The 22,463-nt window shown below is 45.1% G+C and overlaps 1 long non-coding RNA gene across 1 annotated transcript; it reads left to right on the top strand.

Annotated features, from left to right (window-relative positions):
• The first annotated feature begins 9,560 nt into the window (after nucleotides 1-9,560).
• LOC148505842 (uncharacterized) lies at nucleotides 9,561-19,194 on the top strand. The gene is made up of 3 exons (XR_015869839.1): nucleotides 9,561-9,651; nucleotides 12,338-12,407; nucleotides 18,713-19,194. It is a non-coding gene; the product is annotated as an uncharacterized LOC148505842 (long non-coding RNA).
• Nucleotides 19,195-22,463: the final 3,269 nt, after the last annotated feature.

Here is a 22,463-nt window from a genome sequence, read left to right as displayed (position 1 = left end):
TAGATTGAGAGGTAAATATACAAAACTGTAGCCAGAAAGACAAATAGTAATCTACTAACACTAATTATTTCACTGCATCTTATCAAATTAAACCAGTAGCAAAACAGTAAAATTATCATATGCAAAGCTCTGATACCCTACCAGCTAAGAAAATATATGAATACAATTAGTCATCTTGGGATTTGAGGGAACATTCTAGTTAGAAAAAAATCCATACAGTACCTTGCTGTAATATAATTTTAACATAAATCTTATTTCCAGCAGCACCATTTCCAGATTGCTTTTAACTTTTAGACCATGTGCAATAAGCATCTGCAATACGTACCAGTTTCCAGGGGAGGGGAGGGGTGAGGGGGGAAGAGGGTTACCTGGAGGGGAGGGGTGAGGGGTAGAGGAGGGAGGAAGAGGGAGAGGGAGTAGAGGACAGGAGGGAGCAGGGGGAGAGAGGAAGGGGCAGAATAGAAGTGAGGGGGGGGTTGCAGATGCAGGGATGTACTATACTCACATTGTTGTTTTTCCCTCTTGAACAGCGAGGTGAGCTTGGTAACAGTAGCAGGTCCTGCTGGTGAGGAAAGAGGATAAGTGGCGGGGACCTACATAGTTTGACTCTGTGCTACATCTCCATGGCAAAGGCATCATGACCACAATAACCAGTCCTAAGGGGGAGGCCTGGGGCACTAATCCTTGTGTCTGCAATTAATGTATTAATCTAGCTCGGGCCCGGCACACGCAGTTCATGGGTGGTATCATCAAAGGCAGCAGACTCCCTGACCATGGCTGCAGTCCCTCAGCATACTACGTAAATGCAGGGGAAGGAAGAGAAGGAGGGGGGAGATTTGGGAGACAGGAAATTGCAGCTTATTGGTGAGTTGTCCTAGTGGACGGGCCAACCATCAAGACCTGACGGACAGAGTTAGTAATAGTATTAAAAAAAGTAATCCAAGCAGTGGCTAGCAGGCAGTGATCAGCGGGTAGTAATCTGGCCCTCCGAGCACCTGCTGGCCACGGTGCCCCCCCACTAACTGTGTCCCTGGACTGACAGACAGGCAGTAAGCAGAGAATGCTGCCCGGATGCTCTAATTGTGTTATACACACAATTAGAGGAACCAGGAGCACTCTCTTGTTTGCAGCCCTGCCGTCAGGAATGTGTGGGTAGTGCACGCTGGTAGCCTTCAGTGCAAAGATGTACCGGCCCGGGGGGCAGGGTGCCTAGCCCGCCCCTTGCTGCCTTCCCACAAAGAACACAGCTGCCTGCACAGCACCGCATATGTGAAGGTCAAAGTGCTCCACAGTGAAAAGTGCTGGGCTAGTGTCCCCCCCTCGGTCACTGTATGCAGCTGTGCACCCTTATCCCTGCCCCCATGTCTTATTCACAAAATACTGAAGAGACACAGTAGGCGAGCGCTGGAGCTGGCACTCAGCAGCTGTCTAATCTCTGACATCCTGCCGAGAGTATTCAGCCAGCCCAGCGCTCAGGCATTTTCAGTGGAGCTCGTGGTCCACCATTTTTCAGTCCTGTCGGCGGGCCCCCTGGGTCCCAGCAGGCCCTAAGCGTCCGCTTTGGTTGCCTAGCTGTAAATCCCCCACTGACTCTATTCTTCCTGACAAAACAAATCAATAAATAAATAAAATAAATATATATATATATCTAAACTGCTCTGCACTTTATACTGCATTTTAATACATTGCACTATGATAGCCTTAGAGTTTTTTTATCTCAAATTTTTTTAGAGTCTGAAATAATAAAATATAGTCTTATAGAAAGCGCTCATAGCATACCTTTTTGTTCCAAGGAACTCCAAATTACCTAACAGCTAAACCCAAAAACACCGCTAAATATAAATATTTGAAGAACTATGGAGGTGCCAATGATAACATTTGCAGAGTGCACTTACAGGATACACACATATCCAAATGTGTATAAAATACAGGATATTGAAAATAACAAATGAGTAAAATGCGCTTAGTAGAACTCTCCAAGCAGCTTGTCATTTGGAGCCAAACATAACGCTTTACAGCAAACTGTAACTACTGCTGTATTAAGAAAATACTGAAGATGTGGATATTTGCACCTTATAATTGACAAAAGACTTTTATAAATGTGATATATAAGTCACACTGAAAATAAAAAAAACATTGTTATGTTCTTTAAGGACCACTAATTATCAAAATTGAAAATTTTATTTATATACCAGTAATGATGCCTAGCAAAGTAGAAAATATTATTAATTACTGATTGTAATTAGGGCCTGATTCAGACCCGCAGCGCTCCCCAACTGTGCATGCACCGCCTCCGATGTACGCATGGCCGAGACCCGTACTATGACGGCAGCTCCGTCGCAATGGGCCTCGCTACAAGACGGGGCAGCTGTCAATGTTGATTGACAGCTCACCCCGTTTTGTAGGCGGGGAGGTGGGGGGTGGCTGCACAAACGCAGGCGTTCCCTTAGAGCAGGAAGTCCACTCAGGCTTGCGAGAGCTGAGACCCTACCACAGGGTCTCCTCACAAGCCCGATGGTCGCGATAATCGCGACCATCGCCAGGCCGCTCGCAAAAGCTGTGGGTGGTCACCCACAGCTTAACGAGCGGCCTGGAGGCCGAAAAAAAATAAAAAATCCCCGCCCTGATTCAGAGCAAGCAGTCACAAACAGCGAGCGGCTCTGAATCAGGCCCTAAGACCCAATAAGTTTCCCAGCAGTAGAAATGCTCAGCAAGATCTCAATAGTAATACTAGTATTCCTCTTAGTAGCATCAATGGGCATAAGAGGCAATTATGGCCACCAGAATGTCCATTAGTATCAATAACAGGCTAGTATGCTTGCATTAATACTTGCCAAGATCCCCCTAATTTAGAGCAATGCCCACAGGATACACATTAGCAGGGCCATAACTAGGGTAGTTCGACCTGTGCCATGGCACAGGGCACCGCAGGGTTTGGGCATGTCAATTTTCTGTTTATTATCATTCTCACTTGTAGCTTCCACTGATTTTATCCCCAGCATCTCCTGGCCTCCCCTATCTCTTTCCTGGCCCTTCCCCTTGAGGCCATGGCACTTTTGTCAGGTGTGTTATCTCCGTATTTAAAATATAGGGGGGCGCCAATGCTCTTTCTGGCACAGGGCACCAAAAAGTCTAGTTACGGCTCTGCTCATTAGTAGCAATAATACCTGCTATGATTCCCTTACATTACAGTAATGCCAACCAGAAAACACATTAGTACTAGTAGCAATATTATTACTGCCAGGATGCCACTGACTGACAGTAATGTTCACCAAGACACCACCAAAGCACAATAGTGCCCACCAAGATTTTCCCAATTTAGAGAAATGCCCACTAGGGCACACATTACCACCTCTAATTCTACTTATACATAGTTGTAGTAACTGTTCGATAACAACAACAGTGCTCATCCATTTGCTGCTTATTCTTCAAGTTTTCCCCTGACATTATGTCTACAATCTTGGACTGCTAAATTGATTGTGACCCTTCGCCTACAGTCAAAAAACAAACCATATAGCTACTGCGCAAGGTGGAGATTGATAATAAATGTCTATATGAATAGTGTGTTCTGCTCTCTGGTGAAATGAACAGGAGACTTGGTGAATAAAAATCTCTATTTAATAACCAATAAAACACACATGTAATGTTTGACACAAATGATCACAGTTAGGATGACATACGATGACAGTAACTGAATATCTATAGAACAATGTATCAATATACAGTATCAGTAACTGTGGGATGGTTGAACTTCTAAAATTGTGTATCAACTTGATTAGGATCACAATTAATATGTAATGAGACAACAATATAAAATGTGCTGAAAAGATGCTGGCGTCCCAGCTCCACTTGTAGGAGTGTAGGAATTAACTCTGTCTCTAAGTAACCAATAAGTGTAAATGCAATTAGCGTGGCCACACTACTTTTATACATACGGTCCAATGGAAGATTTGCAAAGTTACAGCTGATGGTTTTCAAAAAGGTATTCACGTGGATGTAACGGGATGCGGTGATAGCCGCTGGTTGTACAAACTGGGAGCGCTGGATAAGTGCGCTCTCCTATTCCTTCAGCAGATGCTGCGGATAGCAGCTGGTCAGCGGATCGCCGCTGGGTGTGTGACGTGTAGGGCTTAATAATATGAGACTTGGAGTAATGAATTATTATTCTGAGTTTTAGTATTTTAGATATCATTATTTACCAGTTTTTTTTAAATGGTCTACATATAAAAACAAAAGAAAATGTTGGATAATAGAACAATTAAATTAAATATAAATTAAATATATTTTTTATATGCTGAATTCTAGAAGTGTGTGTGTATGTATATGTGTGTATGTATATATATATATATATATATATATATATATATGCATCTATACACACACATGATTTTCTTCCCTTTTTCACCTGTGTTGATGTCCAAATTGAATGGGAGAATGAATTCATGTGTATGGAATTAAGTAACCAATTAAGCTAATCCTGGAAGTATAAAAGGAGACCAAATAGAGGTATGTCTCCAGTCTTGAAAAAGTCCTAATTCAATACAGGACGAAACGCGTTGACCAGCACTACCTAGTGCATTCCAGGAGATCCAGGAAATTGTTACCAGATGTATCATCTTTAAGCCCAAGTTCATCCATTTAATATCTTGGGATTTGTCCTGCCACATGAGGACACAGCAACAGCCACTAGAAACAAGTTTTACTGCTGGATAGCTGAAGAACAACTTGCCCAGCAAGCTTTGCTTGTTATTCAGTCAGCGGCTGGAGCCGCTACACTACAGACGTGTTTGGGTTAAGAGTCACTGGAGGACTTATTGCCCAGCAAGCCCTACACGTCAAACACCCAGCGGCAATCCGCTGCCCAGCTGCTATCCGCAGCATCTGCTGGAGGAATAGGAGAGCGCACTTATCCAGTTCTCCCGGTTTGTACAACCAGCGGCTATCACCGCATCCCGTTACATCCACGTGAATACCTTTTTGGATACCATCTGCTGTGACTTTGCAAATCTTCCATTGGACCGTATGTATAAAAGTAGCGTGGCCACACTAATTGCATTTACACTTATTGGTTACTTAGAGACAGAGTTAATTCCTACACTCCTACAAGTGGAGCTGGGACGCCAGCATCTTTTCAGCACATTTTATATTGTTGTCTCATTACATATTAATTGTGATTCTAATCAAGTTGATACACAATTTTAGAAGTTCAACCATCCCACAGTTACTGATATATTGATACATTGTTCTATAGATATTAAGTTACTGTCATCGTATGTCATCCTAATTGTGATCATTTGTGTCAAACATTACATGTGTGTTTTATTGGTTATTAAATAGAGATTTGTATTCACCAAGTCTCCTGTTCATTTCACCAGAGAGCAGAACACACTATTCATATAGACATTTATTATCAATCTCCACCTTGCGCAGTAGCTATATGGTTTGTTTTTTGGTTGTCACAATTTTTGGTCTTAACTAGATCAAGATTGCTACTAGCTAGCAGGTGGATTATTTTATAATATATTTTTTATCAACACAGAGCGCCGGGTATTGTAGTTTGTTAACTACACATTCATCCTTCACCTGCAGTGACCAATCAGAAGGAAGTGGGTATATACCCGTGACGTGACAGTTTTTACTGTAGAGGTTATGGGAAGAATTTAAAGAAACTATTATAAATGTCTTCTTTTTGTGGTCAAAACTCTGGCGTAAAAAGTGAATGGCAGGTGAGGCACTGCCTCCCCTGTCTACCTTTTCCGCACATCCCTAATCAAAACACACCAAACTTCCAGCAGGTTACTATTGCACCTTTGTATAATGCCCACATTAACCCTCGGGTTCATATATGTATGTGTAAATTGGGCTCTGATACTAGCCAGTGCCTCCCCAGCCATTTACCCCGCCGCAAGTCACTGGTATATATGCATCAGTGATGTTTGCAGCTCTCTCTGGGCCTGATTCAGACCCGGTCGCGAGTGCTGAGCGCTTGCAAGCGGGTCGATGTTGCCCAAGTGCGCATGCGCACGACGGAGGCGGCTCCATCGTGCGCATGCGCGAGACCCGAATAACGACGGCCACGCCGTTGTTATGGGTCTCGCACCAAAGGGGGCGTGCTGTCGATGGTGATTGACAGCATGCCCCCTTTAGTGGGCTTGCCGGGGGCGTGGCTGCCCAGACGGAGGCGTTCCCATGGGAACGCCTACCGTCTGGGGCCGGCCCCACTGACATCACTAGTGATATCAGTGGGAGTGCTTTTGGCTCTGATAGAGCCAAAAGCACTCCAGGGCTTGCGGCAGCGAGACCCTACCACAAGGGTCTCGTCGCAAGCCCGATGGTCGCAATGGTCTTGACCATCGCGACCATCATTTTGGCCACTCCAAAAAGGAGGAGGTACGGCCCTGATTCAGAGTGAGCGCTCTGTCAGAGCGTCCGGCTCTGAATCAGGGCCTCTGTTCCCTCCAGAAATCATTTTAGATGATTGGAACGTGTTCTAGACTAAAGTCAAAATGTTTAAATTGTAAAGGCTATGGTTGTACCATGGATAGTACCGTATATCCCATCTCTGCCACTGAAGACTGTAATTCTAGTATGGGGACAGAATTCATCAAGCTCTGAAAATTCAATATTTTTGGAGCTTGCGTGCGGTAGCAGTTGCCATCATCAGATGGCGAATGCTCCCGTTTGTGGATTGCAACCTGCTCTTTCCCTACGGGAAGGAGGTCCGGGTTATGAAGAGGGATCCTTTTGGATCCTTCCGCCCCTGTCCAGCTCCATCCACCGGACATCGGGGCTCTTGTGCGCATACGTGACTTGTTGGCAGGACCGGCGCTAGGCTTTACTGCGCCCAGCGCCGTCCTGTGTTGCTGCCCCTTTCCTCCTCCACTCCGTCCCCCTGAGCTGATATTATCAAGCTAGTGCTCATTTCCTGCGGCAAATGTATACAATGGCGCTCCCGGCTACGTCCTGGCTTGCCCGTGCCTGGAGCCGCCGTTGCCTGTAGGTCGCACATGTGCACTGCCGTAACTGCTTCAAAAGGAGCAGTGAAAAGATTCACTGCTCCGAAAAGGAGCAGTGACGCCACTCGTGGAGACAGCTGATTTTCGTATCAGCTGTCACCGCGCCAGAGTAATTCGGACACCGATAATTAACATCATGAATAGGCCCCATAGTGACCTCCTTAATAATAAGTGCTCTTGTTACAAGGACGTTGAGTTTTATTGGACGGTCTGTTCAAGATAAATTCCAGGACCTTTTGGAGTGAAAAAATATGTTTTGGCGCACACAGAATTAATGAAAGCAAGGGAACTATTTTCCTTAGCCTCAGAACTTTCAATATTTACAACTGTTTAAATGTGAATGTCTTTTCATTTTTATGTAATTCAAAATTGTTCCATGAGCTCTGTGTTTAACTAAAACTGGCCAGGCTAGAATAAGAAGAAAAATATTCAAGTTGTTCTATGTCATTTGTGTTATGAGTGTACATGACTATGCGGATGTGGCTGACATCTTCAAAAGTGTGCAACCCAGGCGCTTTTCAGTGGAAAAAACAGCACATGTTGTTACCGTTAGACTCAAAGCTTTCTATCAAAGGTGCTTCTATGTTTACAATGGATTATATGAGAATATTTGCTCATTTTAAAAAGTTTCTAATCTATTCCATGTACTTCCATGAAACAGCGCTGTGTGTCCAGTGGGTCGGCTCTCTTCCTCTACCACGTGCTGGTGACCGTCATCTCAATCTTCATCATATCTGTGGCTTTTCCCCTAAGGAGAAATCCTTTAGGAGAATTAAAAGGTGCAAGCTCGCCCATTAATGATGTCTCGCAGGCAGCAAAATGTAACCACCCTGCCCAGTGTCGGACTGGAGCATGAGGGGCCCACCGGGGTAATCAGTGGAAAGGACCCATGCTTAAGGGGTGTGGTCATCCACCAGAGGGGGTGTGGCCTGCCACCACAGATGCTTGGCTAACCATTAGGCAAAACTTGGTGTAGTTTCTATATAAGTGAACCAAGCCCCCTTGTTAATCAGTGGTCCTGCTCCACCAGGTAACTGACTGTCTAAAAGTGTAACAATATATAATTTGAGGTCTGAAACCTGACACCTAGAGGTGAGGGTGGGCCCACAGGCAGTGGGGCCCTCTGGGGATTTCCCCTATACCCCTGTGGGCCAGTCCAACCCTTACCCTGCCTATATAAAGCACAGTCTGAGCATTGCACAGTGCCATAGTACATATCAGGTCTTACTATCTATGTTTCCAACTATTTAAATTAAAAAAATATATAATATCCATGTATTCTAACCAGTTCCTTGAATTCCCAAAGCATGTCAGGAAAACTAACTTAGACCAAAAGAAGCCCTTTAAACTAGGTGTAAATTGTTGAGTTTTTCCATTACTTTATTTACTGTGATTTAGTTGCAATTTCAGAACTGTGTTTTGCATAATCTTTTGGAGTGTTTTCATGCACAGTGGTTTAATGAAAGTAAGTACATTTTTATGTTACCTAAAGCCCTTCTAGTTAAGATGTTGTTTAGTTCTGATTAGAACCATTATCCCTTTTCAAAATACCATTTACATCAAAGCCTGTCCCACACTTTGGATGGCATCACTGTAAATTCACTCTCTCCTATAACACTGGATACATGGATCAGACGAGAATGGTGATTGGGACTCAACTGCTAATTAGATCTCAATTTGTCTAAATCTGGACAGTCACACCCTCTCTGAGTTCTAGGCCACCTGAACACCCATCCCCTACACTTCTACAATGCTGTTCGCAGCCATTTACTGGCACACTGTAAGTGACATGTACGACCCCACATTCCCAGCTATCAAGACAGGATGGCATGACATTTGGGAAGTCCAAGTGGCAAGTTGGAATGGGGTTGTCATTGTGATGTGTATCACCCATTGCATAATACACAATCACGACCCATTTCACTAGGCAAGTGGACAAGATGTAGGATGGTATTCCCTGAAATTCTGGAGTATCCCAGACATTCTGGAAGATTAGGCAAGTATATACATACTGCATTATGCCTGATAAGATTGTCTGTAACATTCTCCATGTCTTTGCCTTATGCAAGCATTGCTAGTATACATAATTTATTTTGTTACTTTATTATTTATATAGGGATTAATGCAGTAAAAGATGAAACATGAAAGATGCTTAGACATCCCACCTCATCATGGTTTGTTAGCTATGCAGGTTTTTTTATATTATTTTATATGTGTTCTATTCCGGTTATTTATGCATATATAAGCATTATAAGTATTCATTTATTTTCATATTGAAAAGTAAAAGCTGCTTTTCTGTTCCAATTTCACCCCATCCGGTAACTCATCAATAAAGTTGAAGCCTCAGTACTTACTGAAAAGAGGGCATTTCGCTGCTTGCCAATCTATATGTCACCACCTCACATGTAGAGAGGACAACACAAAACATATGGGGACTGTGTTGTCACAGAGTTTTCTATCTCAATGCTTGATTTGTCCCTAGATCGCTTTTAGATGAAATTCTTAACATTTATTAACATTACTATTTGTTTCCTTTATATGTTTATAATCGGATCGTTATGAATGACCGCCGGACCTATGGCTGGCGGTTCAAATCCCGACGCCGGAACACCGGCACCAGTGAAAATCCTGAGGGGTAAGTAAACTAACTATACCTAACCCTCTCCCCCCCGACCCTAACCCCCCCCCGTAGGGGTGCCTAACCCTAACCTCCCCCCCTAGTGCCTAACCCTAACCTGCCCCGCAAGTGCCTAAACCTACCCCCCGTCCCCGCAGCCTGAACCTAACCCTCCCGGGGGGTGCCTATCCCTAACCTCCCCCCAGGGATGCCTAACCCTAACCCCCCCTTCCCCTAGCCTAACCCTAACCCTCCCGGGGGAGCATAGATGAAACTAAGGGGTGGTCCGGGGGTTCACCGGACCACCCATTAGTCTCTGCCACCATTTTGCTTTTTTTAACTTTAATTAATAGCTAGAAGTCAGGTTGGTGTTAACATGGCTGCATAAGCCCGCACTTGACTGGGATGACCTAGAAAGACAACAGCACCACCTCCCCTGAGTTGGCCCAATCAGTATTAGCCTACGGTGCACGAGCGCGCGGTGACATCATGGCATTAGCGGATGTGCTGTGTGAGCTGCCCAGAGGAGGAGGAGGACACCGCGGTCTCATCCTTGCTGTCGCTGACAGACTGAGCTGACAGTGACAGCCTGTCTGCAGAAGAACAGAAGAGGAGCTTGTTTTAAAAAGCATATACTGCAGGTTCGGCATTTATTATTCTGGCAGCAGCTATATATATATGTGTGTGTGTTTATATATATATATATATATATATATATTTATGTATATACCCCCACTATGCCGGCACTCTGTCACCCAAACAATGATAATCCTCCGATGCCTGTCCAATATATCACATATGACTGGTGGAGTCATTATATATATATATATATATATATATATATATAATGTATTGTGACACAGTCGGGATAGGGGTCCCTCTCCTGGGGTAGATGGACTTCCTCTTTACACACACAGCAGCCGTAGAAACAGGATAAAAGTCTGAGGTTCTCGTACAAACTGGTCGGCGCCAGTCTTTATTGTGCCAAATGAATATAAACATAAACAAAACATAAACATAAGTCCTAGCCCAGCTGGGTACTAGCTACACAGCAGATTCCCTCTCTATAATAATGGTCTATTGCCCTCACCACCAACAAAACACGTGCGCAGTACTTACAAGGATTATCACCAAGTGTCTCTGAACAGGCTAATCTGCCTGCTCTAACAGGTGTGAGACACTAAGCCACAAACAAACCATGCTTATATTAGCCATTTCCAGCTGCAAGCCCTAATGAGCCTTTTACCAGGCTGAAAGGCCCAAAACCTGGAGTGGCCTGTGAATGGAGCCCTCCCTCTCCTCACATCCACACCTCCAGGACCCAAACCAGCTTTTCCAAAAGCCGATACTTTGGTCTGCTTACAAAATAGACTTCTCCTGGTTTTTTTTTAGAACACATAGGCCAAAAATCTAGGACAAATGTACCTGCTATTGACCACTTCACCAGTGCTTCTATCACAGTATATATATATATATATATATATATATATATATGTGTGTGTGTATATATATATTTGAGCTCCTTAATATTAATAGAACTATCCATGTTAGGTTGGGAGGGATAGAGTTAACACAGGGCTGGGGTATCACAGGGGCTGGGGAATGACTCTGAGAGACACACACTTGGGCACAGAGACGTACACTCGGGTCGGGGAATGGGGCTGAAAGACACAAACTGGAGCCAGGGCAATGGGGCTGAGAGACACACACTGGGGCTGAGAGGCGCACACTGGGGCGGGGGGAATGGGGCTGAGATACGCACACTGGGGTCGAGGAAAGAGACACAGAGAACCTGGACAACCACAGAGGGGCCTGGGAATGGAGACATTGAGGGGTCTGGAGTAACACAGAGGAGCCTGGAGAGACACAGAAGTTTGCTCAGGGAAATTCACATTTTTCCTGCACAAAAGCTTCTGTTACTACAGTATATATTAACTGGTTATGATGATGACATGGGTTATTTTTCTACGTAAACGGCTGAAGACACTAACCAGTGAGGCTCAAATTCCTCAGAGGTTGCAGAGAATCCACCATATAGGTAAGAAAAGACTTTCAAACTGACTGGGGCCCCAAAAACCCGCTAAAGGGGTGTGTGACAGGAGCCGGGTACTGCACTATAGCATTAAATGCAGCACTCGGCTCCTGACAGGGAGCCAGCACTGCACAGTACTCACCCGTACTTCTTCCACACATCAGACCACTGGGGTTCTGGCTGCGAGGCCATTCACCCTTCTCAAGTGACCACGCCCCCTGTTCAAGAGGCCACGCCCCCTTTTTGGCGCGACCAACACGCCACCCTTCACCAGGTGACACCATGGGGAAGGACGTCACTGGTGTTTTTTTCCAATATCTGACATGGTGCTAAAACTGGGACCACCCATTACCAGATCTCTAGTTTCGCCTATGCTGGGGGGCGCCTAACCCTGTCCCCCCGGGAGCCCCTAACCCTCCTCCCCCCCGGCGGCTGTCCACGCCTGCAGCCCGGCTTACCTTCGTTTGCTATGCCGGGTGTCGGGCTCCCGACGTAGGGATAATGATAGGCGTCAGTGTTTCAATGCCTATCATTAGTCCCCTGTCGGGATTGCACAGTTGGGAAGCTGGCGGTCGGCATTTCGACCTTCAACTTCCTTACTGCATATCGTTTATAATATCTGTAGATTTGAAATGTAAATAAACTAATAATCACATGCAGTATACTTTATAGGGTGATTGGAGTGCTGTCAGTTCCGCATAGAACTATAGGAGGAGATGTGTGCAGATAAACAGACTCAACAGTAAGTTGTTACGTAAACTACTGTATGGTATGAATTTCATGAAAGAAATAAATGTTTTTGTCACTTGTTTTGTTATGTAAAGTTGTTTTTATTTTTAAGTAAACTTACATTTTTATGGCCAAAACATAAAGCAAACCACCAAAACATCTAAAATCAAATAAAAATGTCATAAACTACAATACATCTATTTGGCATTGCAAGTTGCATTGAATTAATTTAATTTAAATAATGCCAAGAAGTTGGGTTGTATTAATCAATGAAAGTAGTGAAGTAAAAACTCATAAAAAAAGTACTAAAAAAAAAAAAAAAACCTTCCCCATACATTGGCCGTAACTAATAGATATTAACACTTTACTTCAGTACCAAAAGAAAACATTGAATTAACAATATAAAATTTAGTTATGTACAGAAAATAATCACAAAATATTCTCAGCGTATAATCTCCTAACATGCCATGGCATGGACCTCCTGTAAAAATGATGAGGGTTCTTGTTGGTGGGGCTTGGTGAATCAATACAGGCCAAAAGCTGGCTGGCTAAACTAAGAAACAGAACAGCGTCACAAATACACAGCAGTTATTTCTGTTTAAAAATGTTTTGCAAATTAATAATGTGATCAGTAAACCTTTTTGTTGAGCAGTTCCCCAAAATCTCCCCAACCATAAAAACAGTGTTTTGTACCTGCAGGTTGGATACAGTGCAAGTTACAGTGTGGGTCGCATACTGTGCGGGATACAGTGTGGGTTGGAATTGGATACAGTTCAGGTCACATACAGTGTGGGATACACTGTGGGTCTGATATGCGGGTCGGATGCAGTGCTGGTTGGTTACAGTGCAGGTTACAGTGCGGGTCGGATACAGTGCAGGTTACAGTGCGGGTTAGATACGGTGTGGGTTGGATACAGCTTGGGTTGCATACAGTGTGGGTCAGATACAGTGTGGGTTGGATACAGTGTCAGATACTGTTATGGTCGGATACAGTGTGGGTTGCATACAGTGCGGGTCGCATACAGTCTTGGTTGCATACAGTGCGGGATACAGTGTAGGTTGGATAGAGTGTGGGCCCTCTACAGTCCTGGTCACATACAGTGCGGGATACAGTGTAAGTTGGATACAGTTCGGGTCGTATACAGTGCGGGTCAAATACAGCGTGGATCGGATATAGTGAGGGTCGGATACAGGGCCTGATTCAAAGGCGCACACAAAAAGCAAGCGCTCGCTCTGAATCAGGGCGGCCGTTTGTTTTTTCTGAGCCGGCCTCCTGGCCGCCCACTAAGCCCACCCACAGCTTTAGCGGGCGGCCAGGTGATGGTCGCGATGGTCAAGACCTTTGCGACCATCGGGCTTGTGACGAGACCCTTGCGGTAGGGTCTCATTGCCGCAAGCCCCAGTGGACTTCCTGCTCTAATAGAGCAGGAAGTCAACCTACTGACATCACGAGTGATGTCAGTAGGGCCGCGCACAAACGGCAGGCGTTCCTGCAGGAACGCCTCCATTTGCGCAGCCACCCCTCCTCCCCGCCTTCCAAACGGGGAAAGCTGTCGATCAACATCGACAGCCGCCCCTTTTGAAAACGAGCGCCGGAGCGAGTGCTTTTTGCGCTCGCTGCGGGGCTCGCGTGCGCACTGCCTAACAATTGACCCGCTTGCGAGCGCATAGGGCTTGCGAGCGGGTCTGAATCAGGCCCACAGTGTGGGTCGGAGACAGTGTGGGTTGGATACAGTGGGGATCGGATACAGTGTGGGTCGGATATAGTGCGGGTTACAATGCAGTTCAAATACAGTGCGGCTTGGATACAGTGCAGGTTGGATACACCAATGGTGCACTTACTGTGACAGAAGGTGCCAGCGTTGTCGGCAGTGTGTAGGTGCCGGTGGTGTCGGCCGTGCGGGAGAGGTGGCGGTGGCGGGCGTACGGGGTTGGCAGCGGTGTCCTCAATGTAGGAGTGCTGGCTGTGTTGGTAGTTCAAGGGTGGCGGCGGTTTCCTCAGTGCGGGAGAGCTGGTGGTGTTAGCAATGCAGGGGTGCAGTCAGTGTTCTCAGTACGGGGTTGTTGGCGTAGTCGGCAGTTCAGTGGTGTTGGCGGTGTCTGCAGTGCGGGGTTGGTAGCGGTGTTCACAGTGCAGGAGTGTTGGAGGTGTCAGCAATGCAGGAGAGCCGTCAGTGTTCTCAGTGTGGGGTGCCAGCAGTGTTGGCAGTGCAGGAGTGCCGGCAGTGTTCTGAGAGCAGAAGTGCCGACGGTGTAGGCAGTGCAGGGATACCGGCAGTGTCCTAAGTGTGGGGTTGCTGGCGGTGTCTGCAGTGCTGGCGTGCGGCGTTGTCGGCACTGCGGTGGGTGTTGGTATCCTCTGTGCAGTGGGGTCTGCAATCTTTCGTCCATTTGCCCCATTGAAGTCTTTGAGGAAGCGCTGATTGGCAGAAAGCTGTGACAGCCCATTGATTTCAATGAGACTTTTGAAATTAGCGCTCGAGCCAAAACTGCGAGATCCGACAGCGGCATCTCGAGGTTTTGGCTCTGGTAGGGATCTGAGGCAAACAGGGAGATCCGAGATCCAAGGATCCAAGGTCCAAGGAATCCGAACCTCTCTAGTTATAAGTGTAATTAAAGCAAAGATATGGGGGCTTATGTAATAGCCTGCGAGCTGCAGGCTCTGGCGAGTTTCCAGCGAATCTGCCCATATATTTAAAGCAAAATCATTTAAAAGGCAAAACCAGGTTGTTGTTACTTTTGAAATGATTTCCACTTCAAAATGACAGGCAGACTCTTCGGAATATCACCAGAGCCTACACCTCGTAGACTACAGTATTACATAAGCCCCACAGTTGTTAGAATATGTTTTCTTTAGTAAAAGATAACTTTTCACAGAAATAAAGAAAAACTTATACATTTATTTATTAAAAAAAAAAAAAAAAAGGAAACACCCAAAACATAATTCTTTTATTTTAACCCAGGTGATTTTCTTACAATCCATAGGAAAATGTTCCATATTGTTTTTATAATCCAAAAAGAAAATGTTAAACATGTTGTTAAATTAGAAAATTTCCTTCTACAGTAATCCACAGTAAAATATTCCATATTTGTAGTCAAAAGGGAAATTCTCCTAATGTAAAACGTTTCATCTTGTTGTAACCAACAACTACATGTTTTATTAATCCACTGGAAAGGAAAATAAAAACCTTTAGAGATGACGTATCTTCTCCTGCATTAGGCTGAATAAAGACCTCATTAATATCAATAGTGACTGCAGTCTGGCACTATTTACCAAGCTCGAAAAAGCTCCACGGCTGTCCATTGCACTTTCTGTATAGTATACGCATACATGGCCTAATAGGCGAGTATTAATTCATTGCAAAGCTTCTCGCCGGGGTTTTTTGGCAAATTGCTATGAAAGTTCTTTGTGGCCACAATCAGGGGTGGATTGGGAATTTAAAGTGGCCCTGGAAAAAAATTAGAAATTAGCCCTATGTGGTCGTGACCTGTTGCAAAGGGGTGAGGCCTAATGTGAAATGCCATGCCTACAAGCCACTCCCCCTGTTTTCGGCATGCTAGGGGCATGCCCACCGCTCCAAGAGCTGATAGGCATGCCCACAGTCCCTCTCTCCAGTGAATAAGCACAGCAAGCATATGTATGAGTATTTTCTTACCTATATGATTTCTCTGCAACGGGGAACCTCTGAAGAAATTGATCCTCCCTGGACAGGCAGAGTCTTGAGTCGGTATTCACTATTCATGCAGGAGATCATATGGTCTGTAAGCCACCTGTTTGTATAGCAATAAAGCCAATATCATCCTCATGTAACAGAGGTTCAACCAGATAATACATGGCAACAGAGGTATTGGGCCAGGACAAAATGTGGGTTTTCCTTATCAAAAATTTAATATTAATAATAAAATATATTTGTCATTTGATACCATTTGCATCAGTAATATGGTTTCATTAGAATTGTTCTCTAACTGCGGACTACTGTCCCCAGTCTTTTATTCTAATAGTACCAGTGGTCCTACCATCCTACTTGTGTGTCTCCAGCACCATCGCCTTGGTGTGTCTCCAGCCAATCCCCCCAGTGTATTTCCAGCGCTATCCCCCTGCGCCTCTCCAGCACTATCCTTCTGGGTCTCCCCAATGCCATTATCCTGCGTCTTCCAAGTGCCATCCACCTGACCTAGCACAGAATAGCCCCCCTCCCCCACATATAGATCATCATCTCCCCCGCCCCTAGTATAGCAGACCACTCCTCCCCCACAGACAGATCATTATCTCCCCTGTCTCTAGTATAGCAGACCACCCCTCCCCCACAGACAGATCATTATCTCCCCTGCCCCTAGTATAGCAGACCCCCCCTGCCCCACAGACAGATCATCATCTCCCCCGCCCATAGTATAGCATACCATCCCTCCCCCACATACAGATCATTATCTCCCCCGCCCCTAGTATAGCAGACCCCCCTGCCCCACAGACAGATCATCATTTCCCCTGCCCATAGTATAGCAGACCCCCCCTCCCACACAGACAGATCATCAGCTCCACCACCTATAGTATAGCAGACCCCCCCTCCCCCACAGACAGATCATCAGCTCCCCCACCTATAGTATAGCAGACCCCCCCCCACAGACAGATCATCAGCTCCCCCACCTATAGTATAGCAGACCCCCCTCCCCCACAGACAGGTCATCTTCTTCCCTGCCCATAGTACAGCAGCCCCCCTTCCCCCACAGACTGATCATCATCTCCACCGCCCCTAGTATAGTAGACCCCCCCTCCCTGAGACAAATCATCTCCCCTTAGCAAAAATTAGCTCATCTATATTCTCTAATAAGTACAGAATACCCCTCCTCAGACCATCATTAATCATTCCCCCCGCAGCAGGGCCCCCACCTCAGACATCCCTCTCTCCAGACTCCATCTCCCAGCCCCATGACCCTTCCCTGGCCGCAGTGGCCGGGGATCATCTTATTATAAATTTTAATTAATTTTACATAAATCCCCAGCCAGGGGCATCTTAAGAGAGGAGGGGGCCCGTGTGCACTCACCGTGCGGGGCCCCCTTCTCTCTCCCTGGTGGCTGGGAGCCGACTGATGCGGCTGGCCAATCACCGGAGCCTTAGTAGACTCCGGGCACTAGAGTGTGCCCGGAGTCTACTGCGCATGCGCAGAACGCCAGAAAATGGGCGCGGTGGCCATTTTCCGGTGTTCTACGCATGTGCAGAAGACTCCGGGCACACTCTAGTGCCCGGAGTCTAATGTGCATGCGCAGAACACCAGGAAAATGGCCGCAGCGGCCATTTTCCGGTGTTCTGAGCAGCGCTGAGACCCGACGGGGGACCACGGACAGGTAAGTTAAAAAAAAAAATGGGTGCAGTGTTTGCGGTGCGGGGACCCCCTTATAGATAATCCACCCATTATAGATACGCCACTGCCCCCAGCCATGACCACTGGTGGCTAGCCTACAACTGCTACCACCAGGCACTGACTGCAGCAAGCCCAATTGTCTCCTCTCCACTCTGCCACCTCCCCAGGCTGTGAAGTAAAACTTAAACTTGACACTTCACAGCCTGGGGAGGGGAGAGTGGAGAGGAGACAATCGGTCAGACAGACTGCCCTGAGCGGCCCCCCAGCCCTACCACAACTTACCCCCACTGCAGTGCTGTCACCCGCGGACCCGTACCACTTCACTCCTCGATGGTGCCGCGGCATGACGCCGACTGTACGCTGGGTGGCGCTTAAATAGGCCGCCGGCCTCTCTTCTCGCGGGAGAGGCTCAGGTGCGGCCAAGCAGTACTGACAGGCAGCCTGCCGGCCTGTGTAAAACACACACAACACAGTCTAAACAGGAGCCGGCCGGGTGACGCAAATCAGGGGACGGGGCCTCAATTGACAAGCGGCCCCACAGCCAATCGTCTCACTGGGATTTTCCTGCAGAAAATAATGCCCAATCAGCCCCGTGCCATGATATGTGCAAAATAATGAATGTCTAATTAGTGCGGGCCTATTTCTCTATGACGGTAAGTAGGCTCCTAGTTGTGAGGTGTTTTTTGATCCTTGAAAGCTGTGTAAATGATACAGTAACTGCTCTCTTTTTGGTTCAAAAGTAAAATGACACCATGTTAAAACTCTTGGCGCCAAACACAAGTGCAAGAAAAAACAACATTTACTTAACTTGCATTACAGAGAAAGATGATTATATGGCTGACATTTTAATGCTTTCTGATGTGCAGTTTAGATGTTAGGAATCTGCCCATCTGCTTTTCTTTACAGTAACAATCCTTCTTCTGTATACTCATGCTGTCTTATACTTGTATTTTCCAGTACTTTTTTTTTTTCAATCTCCCATCTGAAGAGTTATAGCCGGAATCTATCTCAAGAAACGTACTGGCTATTTTACAGCTATAAAGGAAACTAATCTGTCACCAGCACCGTCCCACTGAGAAATTAAAGAACTACGAGCTCTCACATAATATTTATCTGTGAATTAGTGTTTATTTTAGGATTGCCTGTCTAAAGCTTTGGACTCCTCATATTCTCTATGGTTTCTGAATAATACATCTTTCTTGGGAAACCAATATTTTGGGAATTCTGGAGTGTAACCCTACTGTATACCTTGAGATGAAAATAAGTAAGTCAACTTTTTGAAAGTAAATATAAGATTATATTTTTCCATACTTGTCCAAATTTCCATTACTGTACTTCCCTATGTAACAAAATAACATGCTGGTGATTTTGTTAGATATTTATGCCAATAACATCTACAGTAGAGAAGAGCTAAATATCCCAAACTCTTGTACGCAATAATCCCCTCATTCTGCATTTGGCTTTGTAATTGCTCATGTCTCCAGTGTAATTTGGTTCTAAGTAATCCGCATGGAATTTCTCCCATTATTTGTATTATGCCTGGACTTGACCATTCTTAACCACACATCACACAACAGGATGAATTGACCGTGCTGATATCCCAGCTCTACTTAGAGGCTGTGGGGCATATTCAATTAGCCGCGAAAAGTATCAGACTTTTCGCCGTCATCGCTGGTTTCACCTCCGGAAAAGTTTTGAGAGCGTCACAGCTTATCCCCGTATTCAATTCCAAAGGATGCGAAAATGGGACCCGGTGAAACTCAAACAGGCGAAAAGTGCTGTCAGTTTTGGGGAAATCAGCCTGACACCACCCAAAAGATGCACTAACATTGAGGATCACAATAGATGCCCCCGAATAGCCCTATTGAAGGTATTTGGGGTACTTAAATGCTCTCAATAGCTGTATATTCAGCATCTTTGCATAAGTTGTGAAAAATAGCATTTTGCTGTTTTTTTTGGAGATAATAAGTAGTCCCAGCAAATTTGAAATTGCTAATGTGAAGTTTTAAAAAACATAAAAAATCCACCTGCTGCAAGCACCTGCAATCTTAAAAACACCTGAGGCATACTTGGGACCCCCCCCGTGGAGCCTATTTCACTAGTTTTTAGATTTGTCCCCCAACTTTGTTTTATTTTCGTCCCCTTTTTCAAAGTAATTTTTTGAGGTATTCTTAACTTTTTTAAAAACTTTTTTTTTACACAGTTTACCTTTGGGGGTCTGTCCCTAGGTTGCAGGGTGGTTCCCGCAAGTCTGCACCCCAAAACCCCAATTCTGCACTTTTTTTCGACAGCTTTCATAGGCAAATCTTTTTCGCCTATTCCAATGCATTAACTTTCCGCACCGGCAAAAAGTCTTTGGAATTGAATACTGGGATAAATTTACGCCTGGCGAAAACGGCTTTTCGCACCTAATTGAATACGCACCTATATGTAAATACTGCAAAATGTGGAATTTACAAATACAAGGCCTGATTCAGAGTTAAAAAGAAAGGACCTACAATGCTGTTTAATAAAACCCTATCAATGGAAATGTTTGTGAAAACACAATAGAATATATTCACTACACATCTTGCTCAGAAATATAAATAACATGAATATGCTGCCACATTAGCTATTGGCAGACACTATGGTGGTAGGTGGCAGCGGCGTGTAAATGGAGTCCATACAGCAGATGACTTAACCAGGGAATTGTTTTATTAACCAGGTTGAAGCAGGTAGCAGTATAACACAGGGTTAGAAGTAATGCAGCAGGTACAGGATGCAGAGATATCCCAGTTGCAGCCTGGTGTACAGGCTATGCTGGGTGCTGTAGTGTGCCTGGTGTACTGTAATGCTTATATACAGTGGTGGCAACAGGGTGAATATATATATGCACCCAGTAGCGGTGGTACAGTGTGGATGGGATCACCATATACTTCTCCATGCTGGGAGGTACTCAGGGGAACGGCTGTAATGGAGGACAGACAGAGGAGAAAACGTAGTGGGATGCTGCGCATGCACAGAAGGCCACGTCGTAGTGACAATTGCCTGTTGTAACTGGCAGTAAGTAAAGAGAGGCAGCTTGGAACGTGGAGCGTGCCTCTAACACTAGCTGCATATATTATACAAATAGGTTTGACACATTATGTCAACATTCAGAATATTGACAGCATGTAAATGTCGACATTCAGGATGTTAACATGTTTATTTTGTCGACATTTGATTTAACATGTTGACATTCACAATGTGGACTCTGACATAATGTCGACCTTGCCAGGATGTTACCATTGTGAATGTCAACAGTCAATGTTGACAATGGTATTTTCAAGCTAACCCTAAAACTAAACCTAGGCTTAACCCTAATTGCAGCCTATCCCAAACCCTAATCTAACCCTAAGCCTAGTTGCTGCCTAATCCGACAATCATGTGTTGACATTCTGAAAATGCCAACATTATATTATTGTGAATGTCGACATAATGATTACATACCATACAAACAGATCAACACACTTTAAAATTAATTAGCAGTATTGCAATATTCAAACAGCTCTGATGCAACGTTATAATAGTAAAGAGAGGGAAATGTGTTCATAAAAATCGCTAAAGGGAAAACTTGCTTAGCACATAAATAGTGTCTTATTCATTACTCCAAATGGTGTGAAAACAAAATCTGCTATTGCTTTTAGTGCACTGTTGGTTACTCAGCAATCAGTAGAACGTATATTTATTATGTAGCAAAGGAACACATAGCTGAATAAATGAGCGCGGATTGGAACATCAAAGCAATAGTTCAGCAGCATACAGTATAAACTCTGTACTATTAGACATAATGGAATGAAGGGCATTCTTACATATATATTATGAATAGCCTTCAGGACAATATACAGTATGCCAAGGAATAATCGAGCCCTTAGGATCAGCTAGAAATATTTATCACCATCCACAGGAATGACCCACTGATAATATATTCATGATCACTGTGTGACTCTGTGGGCCTGGTTCAGAGTTGTATGCTGTTGCACAGCCGCTGCAAATTTGTACGCAGTGACTGTGCATATAATATGCTAATGCCGCAGAGTAAATAGAAGCCTCCTGACAGCATCTGTGATCCGCTGCTCCATCCGAGGTCGCAGTCATTGGCCCACATGTGTGAACATCAGCCATCCGAGTAAGGCCTTGCATTGGAAGGCACAGATACTAGCCTCAGCACGCCCAGAAAACAGGGCTGACACGCCCCATTTTCCTGGATGCTCGCCTTCTCCTCCCCAAATGGCTGCATCATGTTAATCATCCTGAAGTTTAGGGTAGCATGTGCAGTACAGATCTTGCACATGAGCTGATTGGCATCCACCGTAACGCAGGTGTCCTAAGGCGAGCTCAGGGAGGACAGAAACCTCCCGTGGAGCAGAAATCTGCGCTGACCCCTGTGTTTTGGTTGTAATTCATTGTCGCGTTTTTTTTTTTTCAAAACGACCCACCCGGGTTTTGGTTTTGGAACTGTATTTTTTTTTTAATTATAAAAACAGCTAAAATCACATAATTTGGGCCTGTTTTTTGTTCATACAGTATTATTAGCCTCATTGACATTAATGTCCAGGCATTTTGATCACCTCACAGCTCACAATAATGTTTCATCCAGTTTAGACCAAAAGGTTACATCGAGCTAGCTGGCTGACTAAGCTAAGTGATAGCATTGGGCGGCACTAACACGTGACAGTTCAAATTCAAA

This window comes from Taudactylus pleione, unplaced genomic scaffold (genome assembly GCF_031769625.1).
Source record: "Taudactylus pleione unplaced genomic scaffold, aTauple2 ptg000436l, whole genome shotgun sequence".
Classification (NCBI taxonomy): Eukaryota; Metazoa; Chordata; class Amphibia; order Anura; family Myobatrachidae; genus Taudactylus; species Taudactylus pleione.
This window is presented reverse-complemented; position numbering and strand designations above follow the sequence as displayed.